General features: G+C 43.0%; 1 long non-coding RNA gene across 3 annotated transcripts; it reads right to left on the reverse strand.

Moving 5' to 3' along the window:
* Positions 1 to 8,886: 8,886 nt before the first annotated feature.
* On the reverse strand, positions 8,887 to 11,406 carry LOC133887240 (uncharacterized). 3 transcript variants are annotated; one of them, XR_009903537.1, is made up of 4 exons: positions 10,614 to 11,406; positions 9,803 to 9,874; positions 9,263 to 9,330; positions 8,887 to 9,135 (listed from the first exon to the last, which is right to left on the reverse strand). It is a non-coding gene; the product is annotated as an uncharacterized LOC133887240 (long non-coding RNA). The 3 variants fall into 3 exon arrangements; XR_009903536.1 differs by lacking the exon at positions 9,803 to 9,874 and adding an exon at positions 10,291 to 10,372; XR_009903535.1 differs by lacking the exon at positions 9,803 to 9,874.
* Positions 11,407 to 11,679: the final 273 nt, after the last annotated feature.

Below are 11,679 nucleotides of genomic sequence, written 5' to 3' on the forward strand. Positions count from 1 at the left end.
GATTGTACCACATTCTACCTGACTATTTTAACCCATACAGCGACTTCTTCAATTGTACACTATAAAGGTGTCTATTTCCTCTATCCTGATTCGGCAATGGTATTCCTTCAGGTACCTTCATATAAATATCCGAATCTAGGCTCCCATAAAGATATGCGGTCATAACATCCATCAACTTCATTTTCAACTCTAGGTTGACTGCCATCGAGATTAAATATCTAAAGGTAATTCGGCCCATCACCAGGGAATAGGTTTCTTCATAATCAACGCCTGGTCGTTGAGTGAAACCTTGTGCCACTAGTCGTGCTTTGTACCTCACAATTTCATTCCTTTCCTTCCTCTTACGAACAAAACCCCACTTGTATCCCACTAGTTTGATGTGGGGAGGTGTGCGGCATACTGGCCCAAAGACCTCTCTTTTGTTCAGGGATAACAGTTCAGTTGTTATTGCCTTTTGCCAGTCTTTCTAATCTAACCTTATTCTATATTCATCGAGTGATGCAAGCTCAGGGTCATGATCTATGACTGTGGCAATTTTATTTGCGAAGTATGTGTCGACTATCGTGGTTGCTCTATTCCAGGATTCCCCTGAATTCATATAGTTTATTGCTATTTCATCATGGGCTGCACTTTCAGGTGCTTCTTCATCTTGCTCTTCATGATTTGGGGCAAGGTCCTTTAGTTTACCAGCGTCGATTTCAGTGCGCGTATTTTCGCTGGTTTCTTCTTGCGTGGAAAGATTCAAATCTGGTATGCCTACTTTCTGAGGTTTCATACCATCGTCAGGTCTCAACTGACTCCCCTTCTTTTTTGTTTGGGGCACTTTTGTGATCGGCCATGGTAAGCTCTCATTTCCCACTTTCGCCGGATGTCTCCGGCTATTTGGGACTTGAGTAACCGGATTTCTTGTCCTTTTATTATTTTTCAGAGCTCCTAGGACAAGATGAGGGGTACCTTCTTTTGGTACTTCCACCCTCTCCAGTGCATTGTGTGCAGGCACATGCGACTTAGTCGCGCTCTTCAAATCACAAAAATGATCAGACAGATTGTTTGCTAATTTCTGTAAGTCGATGATTTTCTGTACTTCATCATTTGCTTCACTAGTGCGAGGATCATGTGCCGCAATTCCTTCAGCCTGCCATATAATTTCCCGGCATTTCTCATCTAAGGGTTTATTTCCTCCCCCTAATGACAAAAAATTATTTTCATCAAAAATGCAATCAGCGAAGCGGGCCGTATGCAGATATTCAGTTGCTGGTTCTAAATATCGGATTATGGATGCAGTCTCATAACCGACATAGATTCTAACTTTTCGCAAAGGCTCCATAGCAGTCCGTTGTGGCGGCGGTATGGCACATAAACCATACATCCAAATTTGCGTAAATGGGAAATCTTTGGGATCACCCTTTGCACTAGTTGCATAGGTGAATGGATGTTGTAAGAGGAGGGTCTGTAATTAATGAGGACTGCTGCATGCAAAACTGCGTGTCGCCAACATGTAGCAGGCAAATTACAGTGCTGCAACAATGGTCTAGCAATGAACTTTATTCTCTTAATCAGTACTTCTAGTCCATTCTGGGTGTGGACATGCGGTACAGAATGTTCAACTTTAATCCCCATGCCAGTGCAATAATCATCGAACGCTTTTGAAGTAAATTCTCCAGTGTTGTCCATTCTAATGGACTTCACTCGATGATCCAGAAAATTATTCCTAATTTGTATGATTTGCGAGATAAACTTTGCAAAGGTGTGGTTATGGGTAGATAATAAACATGCATGCGACTACTTCGAGGACGCGTCTATTAATACCATAAAGTACCGAAACGGACCAGAAAGCGGCTAAATAGGACCACAGATATCCCCCTGTATTCTGTCCAGGAATGCAGGGATTTCATCCTGTACCTTCAAGATAGATGGTCTCACTATTAATTTCCCGGTAGCACATACAGGGCATACAAAATCTTCATGATTCGAAAAATTCTTCACATTTATGCCATGACCTTGTGAGTTACTAATTATGCTCCTCATCATTCTAAGACCAGGGTGACCTAGTCTATCATGCCATAGAGAGAATAATTCCGCACTATGGAATACAGTCTTTAAGGTAGTGAATACTTCAGGTGCCCTAATACGAGTGTAGTACAAGTCACTGCTCATGGAGGGAAGTTTTTCTAATATTCTTTCTTCACTATCACGCTTAGTGATGTATAGGTACTCCATATCATTTTCTTCACCAGTTTCTACATGAAAACTGTTAGCGTGAATGTCTTTAAAACTTAAGAGATTCCTTGTAGATTTAGGGTACAACAAATCTTCTTCAATATGCAAAGTAGTTTCCATAGGTAGTGTGACTGTAGCTCTTCCAGATCCAACTATGCATTTATCACTACCAGTGATTGTCATCACTTTTCCAGGGCTATTTCTGATAGAATGGAAATACTTCTTTTCTCTTAAGATTGTATTTGTGGTTCCACTATCCACAATACACACTTCCTCCATGCGGGCGCCACACATATTCTATAAATAAAGCATTCAATCATTCACATGCAAGAAAGTAGCATAAAGACTAAATACTTTATATATATACTATCGAAAAATTATTTGCAGCTAAGTTCCGCTCTTGTAGAGCTTACATTTATTCAATCCTTCTAAATTTAGCAACTAACTAAATAAATGGCTAATTACTCTAATTCTAGATAGAGTCTGCGAAACATCTGGCCACTTCATCTTCAATGGCTTTGTTTTCTGCTTCATTCATTTCGGCATCTACTATGGCAGTGGAAGAGGGCAAAGTGGAGGCCTCTTCATTATCCATTGGGAGGTCTTTCACTACCAGTTCTGAAGTGTTATCAACTTCCATGAGATATGCTTTCTCTTCAGAGACTGGTGCTTTGTCCACTTCCATCCCCACTGCTATGGTGAGGTGTGCTTCTGGTTGATCCTTCTTCTTCTTCCGGTATGCTTCCACAACATGCTTAGGTGCTTTGCAAATGCGGGACCTTGCAAATGCGGGACCAATGGCCCCAAACACCGCACTTAAAGCATGTCTAGTTTTGCTCACCATAAGGCTTGACTTCTTTCTTTGTCTTTCCATTATTATCACTAGGCTTAACTTTGCTTGTCACCACTTTCTTTCCTACCTTCTCCCGCTTCTTATTGCGGATCTTGCGCGCTTTGAAAGAGAGTTGATTGACTTCTAGTCCACTATTCCTTCCTTGCAGTTGGGATAAGAAGTTCTTGTTTATGACTTCGTCATGAACTTCATTGAGTTGCAACACACCAATCAATTTTGAATACTTCTTGTAATTTGATTGACGGTGATTGCGTGCGGATTCTGCCGCATTCGGGTGGAAAGTGGAGAGAGTCTTCTCAATTTTCTCCTCTTCTGTGATCTCTTTCCCACAGAGACACAGTAGTGTGCATATACGATGCAGCACGAAATTGTACTCTCTGACATGCTTAAAGTCACAGAAACGGAACCGGACCCATTCTTGCTCTGCTAGAGGCTTGATGGTGTACTTAAGGCGCTCAAAATGCTCCTTCAGTGCGTCCCATAGTGCTTTAGCGTTGATCACTGCCATGTACTCATCCTTCAGAGTGGGAGAGAGATGATGACGGAGGAAATGAAGTGCTTGATCATTCTCATCTTCCGTGGGAACTGTTGCACTGCTTGTTCCCAAACCAATTGCAGCGCGGAGCCTCTTCGCTCCAAGTACGATCCAGGCATCCGATGCCCAAGTGAGATAGTTGCAGCCATCAGCACTCAGCTCAGTGAACTCCTTGTTCGTGATGCCAGCCATCTATATTTTTTTAATAACGCAAACATTACTACTAGTAAAGTTGCATCATGTTGCTAAATTGAATTGCAGCAATTTTCGATATTTTCTATGCTATTATGTGAATTTTACTGAATTTAAATGCATAACAGGCAATTTTAAATAGTAAAACAATAATTAACGGCATAGAAAACATAATAAAAGAATTAAGTACTGCATAAAAACTAAAATAAGTACTAAATTCGGATTCTCGGGAATTTTCTATGCAAAAACATGGTTTTTGGGCAATTTTCAGAACTACCCAAAAGAAAAACAAAAAATACGCTTAAATACTGAAAATGCGAGGGTTTAAATGCAAAACTCCCTTTTTTTCTTATCCCGTCGGTTACTGTAGCTTCGGATCAGGCCTTTTTTCTTTTATTTCGGCCCAGTCTGGCCCGTCCAAGCCGTATATAAGTCGGGCAGCTAGGGTTTCCAACCCTAGCCGCTGCATTCTTCGTGTCCCGGGTCCGGCCAGGCGGCGACGCGCGGCTCGGGCGGCGCCTGGCGGAGCTGGCGGCAAGACGGCGCCGCGGTTCGCGTGCTGGAGCTGCGGTAGCCAGTGCAGGCGCGGCACATGGCGAGACGTGATGCGTAGCGAGGCGCGAGAGGAGGCCGGCGGACGGCGGTGGCGATGCGACGGGAGGGTTAGTGGCGCGCGCAAGGAGGGCCGGTGGGGCTGGATGCGCGGCAAGCGGCGCACGCAGGGAGGCCGGCGGACGGCGGCTTGCGACACGGTAAAGTGAGGTCGCCGGCCTTCCTGCCGACGGCGACTTCACCTCCTTTTGTTTTCTTTTCTGTGGGACGTGCCATCGAGCCGTCGTCATCGGGTTGCAAGAATATCGTCGGGATCCTTGCGGTCCGTCGTCGGAGTTCTGTCGACGGTGAGTGGCGGCTGTGGGCCCCACCGTCGAACCATGTGCTCGATATTATGGTGTTCGGGACTTTTTCCGTATGCATACTATGGCTGACGAGATTTAGATCGAAGACTACTGTTGCGAATCGATCTATTCGACGGGAAGAATTGCTACTGATCATGCGATTCACTACGGTTCATGCGCTGCGATTTCAGATCTATTTGACGCAAAACAGTAGTGGCTAAGATACGCACCAAATCGATCGTACCTTTCAATTCTTGCGAATAATTCGTGCCGCGTAGGGCATATAGGCTAGGCCAAAGATCTGCCCGCTTGACGACGATGTCGATGCAGTGCAGATCGGTCGTAGGTAGATTCTTTTCGCTAGCTTAATCTCTGGTAGAGCTTCGTGCTGATAACGTGTTGAGGAACTGTTGCTACCGAGTGTAGTCCAATGATTCCCCAAGAGAACAATTGCAAAAAGAAGACATAAGCGTAGGGAAAAATGGTATGTTCTTTATTGATCTGTTTTTCTGTGTGTTACAATGAGGGGTCTCCCCCTGTATATAAAGAACCAAAAACTCCTAAGAGTTGAACTCCAATCCTACTAGGATTTGAGACAGACCTATTTTGAAATACGTAACCTGCTAGGTTTTCTTAAAAAAAAAAGCATTTATGATTAAAATAAATTAAAAACTAAAAAGTTAGTTGAGAAAAGCTCTTCTAACTTTTTATATTAAAATTAAAAAATTATTATAAAAACCAACAATCAAATTAAATAACTACGACCCCTTACTCAACCAACCAAAAATCTAAAAATACAACCTATTCAAATTGGGCCTCCGAGTTTCTTCTACTTCGTCCAAGGTTACCCCTGGGCTGTTTGTTGTAGAGCGCCAAATAGTTAACATGCACACTGATATGTGGGTCTCACATCCAGGTACAGAAAAATAATACGACGCATGAGGTTTGATCGAAACACGGAATTCTGCCTGAGAGGATGCCTGATCGGACGGATCCTTACCGTGAGGCGTGTGTACTGAGACTGCAACGGCGCATAACACGTAGCCACGTACGCACTCTCAAATCTCTACATACTCGTTTTGACCAAGATTCGATCAAAATTTTAAAATTTATAAACAACAATAATTTAAAAATATTTAATTTGAAAATATAGAAATCACATATGTAGATCATAATTTCATAATATGATATTTTTATTAGATATTATAATTATTTTTAACAAAATAATAATAAAAAAAGTTGTACATTAAAAATTGTAAAAAAATAAAAAATGATAAGTATTTATAACATAAAAGTCGTAAAAAATAAAAAAGATAAATATTGATGACACATCTTGTTTCTTTCCGGAAATGCTGGTGTCTGTCTGAGAGAGAGGCATGCACGTTGCAGCCGGTAGGGGTGGAAATGAACGAAATTCCAATCTAATCAAATTGAAATAAATTTTAGTTAAATTTTATCAAATTTTAGTTAAATTTGATCAAAAATTTAAATTTTTAGCATGAATTTTGAACAAAATTTCTAAAATTTCGGTCCAATCAAATTAGAACAAATTTCAGTCGAATTAATCAAATTTCAGTCAAATTTTTTCAAAAATTTAAATTTTCGACCTGAATTTCGAAGATCGAGTAGATATCTGAATGCGGATTCGTATTCGAACTATTCAATTTGTATTCGTATTCGAGGATATCCGAATCCGTATTCACATTCAAATTAAAATATAATAAATTATACTATTTAAATTAAATTTTATACTTATTCCATCCGCTTCCCAGCCGGGCAGGGTCATGTGGTCACGCCTTTCCAAGCGGTTGTGTGGCCAGTGGCCTGCAGTGCGTGCACTGCAGTCACGCACCCACTCCCATGGTCTTGTACCAGTCACAGAGGACAGAGATGCTGCGCGCCCATGCCGGTTGGAGCCCCCCCGCTGCTGGACCCGGCCTAGTACACCAAACAATGCCACCGGTTTCGAATCGAAAGCCAGTTCACCCTGCACCGCTCTAATCTTACGGACGTCCAACCTAGTTTCATTTGTTTCTCACTCTCTAAATTATTCACATGTCCGCTCAATGTCCTAAAATGGGCAAAGCTTGGAAAAGTCAGGTCATATTGGCTATGGCTATGGCTAAGTGGAGTGACCTTTTTCTTTTTCAGAGGACATTCCAGATTGACATGACAGCACATTCAGGGTTGGTCGACGTGCCGGTTGTCAAGTGTAATCAACTTTCAACTGGAATATTTACTTTTATCTGTCACTTTTTACTGTAGCAAATGTAATCATTCATTTAAAAATTTATAGATATTTTTTTATATTATTAGATTTATTATGAAACAAACTTCACTAGTATTGTATATTTTCAAGTATCTATAAAGCTTTTTTAAAAACGGATGATTAAATTTGTTATAGTAATAAATGGTGATAAGTAAAAGTAAACAGAGGTGGTAATCGACAGGAAGAAACAACTTTCAACCAAACTCTGTGAGCTCTTTCACCTCACAATTTGAATGAGACGCGCACCCCGATAGGAGATGCTTTTTAGAACTCAGCTTTCAACTACTTCCAGCCGAAAGTTGTGCATCTGAACTATACTCCCAGTCTCGGTCGAAAAATTGTTCCAGAAGAGAAATCGTAGACCCTCAATGGTGGATGTGAAGGGAAACAATATAAACTCGTAATCGTACAAGTAATGGAGGGTCAAATGATATCGTTGCTGTTGTTTTTCGATGCCTCTTAAACTATTGGTGACATACACGAAGTACCTGATTGCTCACCTCCCGTGTTTAGCTGGCTCACTCGGTCTCTAATGTGAGGCTAGAATACATCTTCTTCGACGATTGTGTATGCATTTTCCACCTCCACCGTCATGAATTGTTGGTCATGCTGAGTCGACCACTCTGACGGAATCTGGCCCATCTCCACCTGCGCCTAACTAGGCTTGGATTACTGTAGCAGCCCGTCTCTCAGGAGTATTAGACTATATTTGGACTATGGCTCTATATTTGGTTTACAGTCTCCCTTCTTATTCTTTTGGATTCTTGTTTCTATAAGCTGGTGTTTGAGATATGGAAGGCATGCGCCTATTTACGTAATCCTTTGATTATCAATTAATTATTGCGTGAATTATTTTCGCTTTCATGTATCATAGTTGGTCGCTCCAATGACCTCCTCCACCGCTTCCACTCCTAAACTTTTGCTGCCGCCATGGCCGACAATCTCCCACTTGAGGAACTTAAGCGCCAGCGCAACGATGAGGCCCTCATCTGTGCCGAGCGTCGTCGCGCCACGGAGGAAGAAAGCCAGAGCGCCGCGGCAGAGGCCGACGCCGTCATCGTAATCGTTGTCGTCGCTCTTCACACGCAGGCGGTCTTTGTCACCAACATCCATTCGCTCGTTCCAATCGTTCTCAACCTCGCGTCCGCGAGTTACTCCAAATGGCGCGGCCTCCACCTCATCATGCTCAGTAGCACGTCCTCTTCGACGACACCTACCCCGACTGCGTGTCCTAGCGGCACATGAACTATATCGTCCTCTCGTTGTTGTACGGCACCATATCCACCGGCCTCCTCGAGATCGTCATGGTTCGAACAATTCGTTCTAAAATGTACCAAAAGATCTACGTTACGGCTGCAGAAGCAACTTAGAATCAACACATAGAGCCCACAAATTCATAGATGAGCATCTCCATAAGCCCTAACACGGCAGCAGAAACAATAATATCAGCTAAAATCCAAATCGGGCCACAAATCGAGCTCAACATGCAAAATCGACAACGAAACTCAGGGAGCGACATGCAAAATCGATAGAAACAAACAACCAATTGACATTCCAGAGCCCCTGCAGCATAGACAACCTCGCCAAGATGCTCCTGGTCGCCCATTCGCCTACCACCCAAGTGCTCCAGTCCCCACGCTTCCGACTCCCACTCAGCTCTACCGTTCCCATTCAGGCCTCGTTTGGCACATGGGTACGCAAACTGTTGGAGACATGAACCAAAGGGGGATTGGGTGGTTGACTCAATATAAAAACCCCTAGTTTGTTTGGATGCACTAGGATTTGTATGGATTGCTACATGCTAGTATTTAATTTTAGTTACAGAACCCGGGAATTGTAGTCAAACAAATTCAAGAAAATTATAAAAGGGAAACTGTAGCAATATAAAAAAGGACAGAAATTGAGTACGAATCAGAAAATAATGTATAACAAGATCCTGGAAATTACAAAAACACTCTTTACCAAGCAGATTACAACAGAAATATATAATTATCTCAGGATAGACATAATTCTAGGCATTCCAATCATAGCAACATAACACCAATTCATTAATCAATTTCCACACAGCTCTACTCATCGCATTTAGATCTTGCATAACAGGTGGACCTCACAGTAGCCTGCCTGCTCACATTGGGACATACAAGCCTTGCTAAAAAATCACACTCTGATCCTGTAAACAAAAAGATAAAGAAATATGTTATAGAGTAGTGATGAAAATGAAAGATAAAAAAACACAAAGTAACTAGGCCGCTTTCGCCGACATGATGTATCAATTGGGCGTTGCGGTGCTCACGTACTGGACTGAACAAATGAAAAAGGATGTGACCATGATGAGCAGCCACTGCATAGGTGGAAGGGCTCGGCACTGCAATATCACAAACAAGGGAGCAGGCTGATTAGCTTCTCCAGGTACCACCGTTTCATGTTCCAGCATATCAGAAACAAGGAAATTTCAGAGCAACCAAATTGATTAGTCCAAACTATAGTCTAACCACAAACTACAACTTCTGAACTTATAAAGATTATGTTCCTACAAATTTGCATTTCTTCCAGTTACAGTTGACAAGAGAGGCATAACTAATGCATTTTTTGGAAAAAAAAATGAATGTACTACACCAGCTAGCTACGACACAATTGATGAACTTGTGAGTTGTGAAAAAGACATGGCTACTGCTGCCTCACCTTTTTTCACTTCACATAAATTTTCAGATATCAGACAACAGTTCATTCAGTTACACTTAGTTGTGAAAAAGTAGCTTCCTGACCATATCTTGACAATATCCAAGAAAAATGACAAAAGTAATATGCAATTTCAAGTAGGCCAGAGATTAATTTACCCTAACATTTTCCAACACCCAATCCTTCATTTGGTAGGCTTGACAAGCCATGCGCTTTCAGAAACATCAAATCTGAAAGTTTTCACAATTGTGAATCACTAACTCGTTGCAAACCGAAATCTTTTATGGCCTTTCGTATTTTCAATAAAAAAAAACTAGCTGGTTCTTGCCATTTCAATGTCACCTAGCCATGGCAGAGAAAATAGAAGAACAAGATCAATACATGGAGGAACCAAGTGACCCCACGACCTTCGTCCCTCCACACAACTCTATATACTAGAAATTAGCAAAGACTTGTAACATAATGTCATCAAAGTAGGATGGAGACCATACATAATATGTTTAATTTTCAGAAACCCGGCACTTTTAAAGCAAGATCAAGTCCTAATTAAAACCGTATACCTAGTGCAGCTGCACAGGCGTACGCAAGTTTCAGTGATCAGGATATACCCAGTGGTAGGTATAACTCTGAAATATCTACTACTTACGTGTCATTTCTCCTTGTCTCTCGGGCCTCAACACCAACTACGGCCACGCCTTCCTTCACAAATATAACCCAGAGTCTCGGACCTGTAACTTGCAGCTCTCAAGTTCAGCGTGAGAAGAGGTTACCTACTGTGACGTGTCGTAGTGGTTAGGTTCAAAATCTCTACATGTACCGGTGCAATGCATGAGCGACGGCGGTGGGATGTTACCAATGCTTGCAGAATCGGAGTGGAACAAAGGCCAGATCTTGCCATCTGGGAGGTTCAAAACCCTACGAAGAGGAGTAGGAGCGCGACGGGCAGTGAGGGAAGAGATGTGTACCTACCGTGCTGCAACTGGCGCCTGATCCGAGAAGCCGCCGCCGTCGGCGAGAGGGAAGAGGCGGCGGAGTCGACGGCTAGAACAGAGAAGCGAGTCAAGGACGAAGCGACGCGAGCCTGATCCCGACCTGGGCAGGTGATGTTGGTTTCCCCCGTGGAACGGTGGGGTTTAGGCCGATAATTTTCCCTCCCCCGTCGTGTCCAAATGCACTTTTCTGCGAGACAGTGATTTCGTTCCACGCGGGGATTTCATTCCATGGGTGCCCGGAATCGAGCCCCAATCCCGGCCGATCCTCAGGCTTTGTTTGGGTGCACGGACAGAATTTCCCTGGAAACTAAACACCGGCGGGGATTTAATTTGGTCAAATGAGATCCCTGTGCAAGATCTGACCCGTCGAGATTAATCCCCATGGTCATTTTGGAAGACCAGCTGTAGAAATCCACGCGTGTTTAACAAAGTCAAAGGGAAAACCGAAATAAATCCTAAAATCTCACAGCGCAAGGCTAGATCTCCATAGTCAGGCTGCAAGCTGCTTTGGCGGTGAGGCTCCTCGGTGTTGTCCTCTCTAGGCAGCCCCGAGCTGAGCCGCATTCATTCAGATCTGAAATCAGTGGCATTGATGATGAATTTCAGAGATGGCAGGGTTCGAGAGTAGTGAGAGACGGCACTCGTGAGGTCGTGCGATGCGGGGGATGGCAAGCCGCGCATGACTACATATGAATCAACCAAGGAGACGAAGGACTTGAAAGATAGAGGAGACGAAGAGGACGCTCACAAGAGAGATGGGGATAAGTTTTCACACGTCATGAGGCGTTTTTTATTTTCCCTGTGGATGGAGGGGGTTTAGGGCGGAATGGGTCGCGGATATTTCGGCTCGCCTCGTATCCAAACAGTCAACTGGGTTAGCAGTGGGAGAATAACCACGGGTCAAATTGTCCCAGAGAATAGATCGGGATCCAGGCGGGTACTGGGCTATTCAAACAAGCTCTCAATGGATAAGAAGGTGTTGGGGAGACCCTTTGTCCCCTTATTCAATATAGCAGCGGACTCTCTAGCGAAAATAATTACCT

This window comes from Phragmites australis, chromosome 12 (assembly GCF_958298935.1).
Source record: "Phragmites australis chromosome 12, lpPhrAust1.1, whole genome shotgun sequence".
Lineage (NCBI taxonomy): Eukaryota > Viridiplantae > Streptophyta > Magnoliopsida > Poales > Poaceae > Phragmites > Phragmites australis.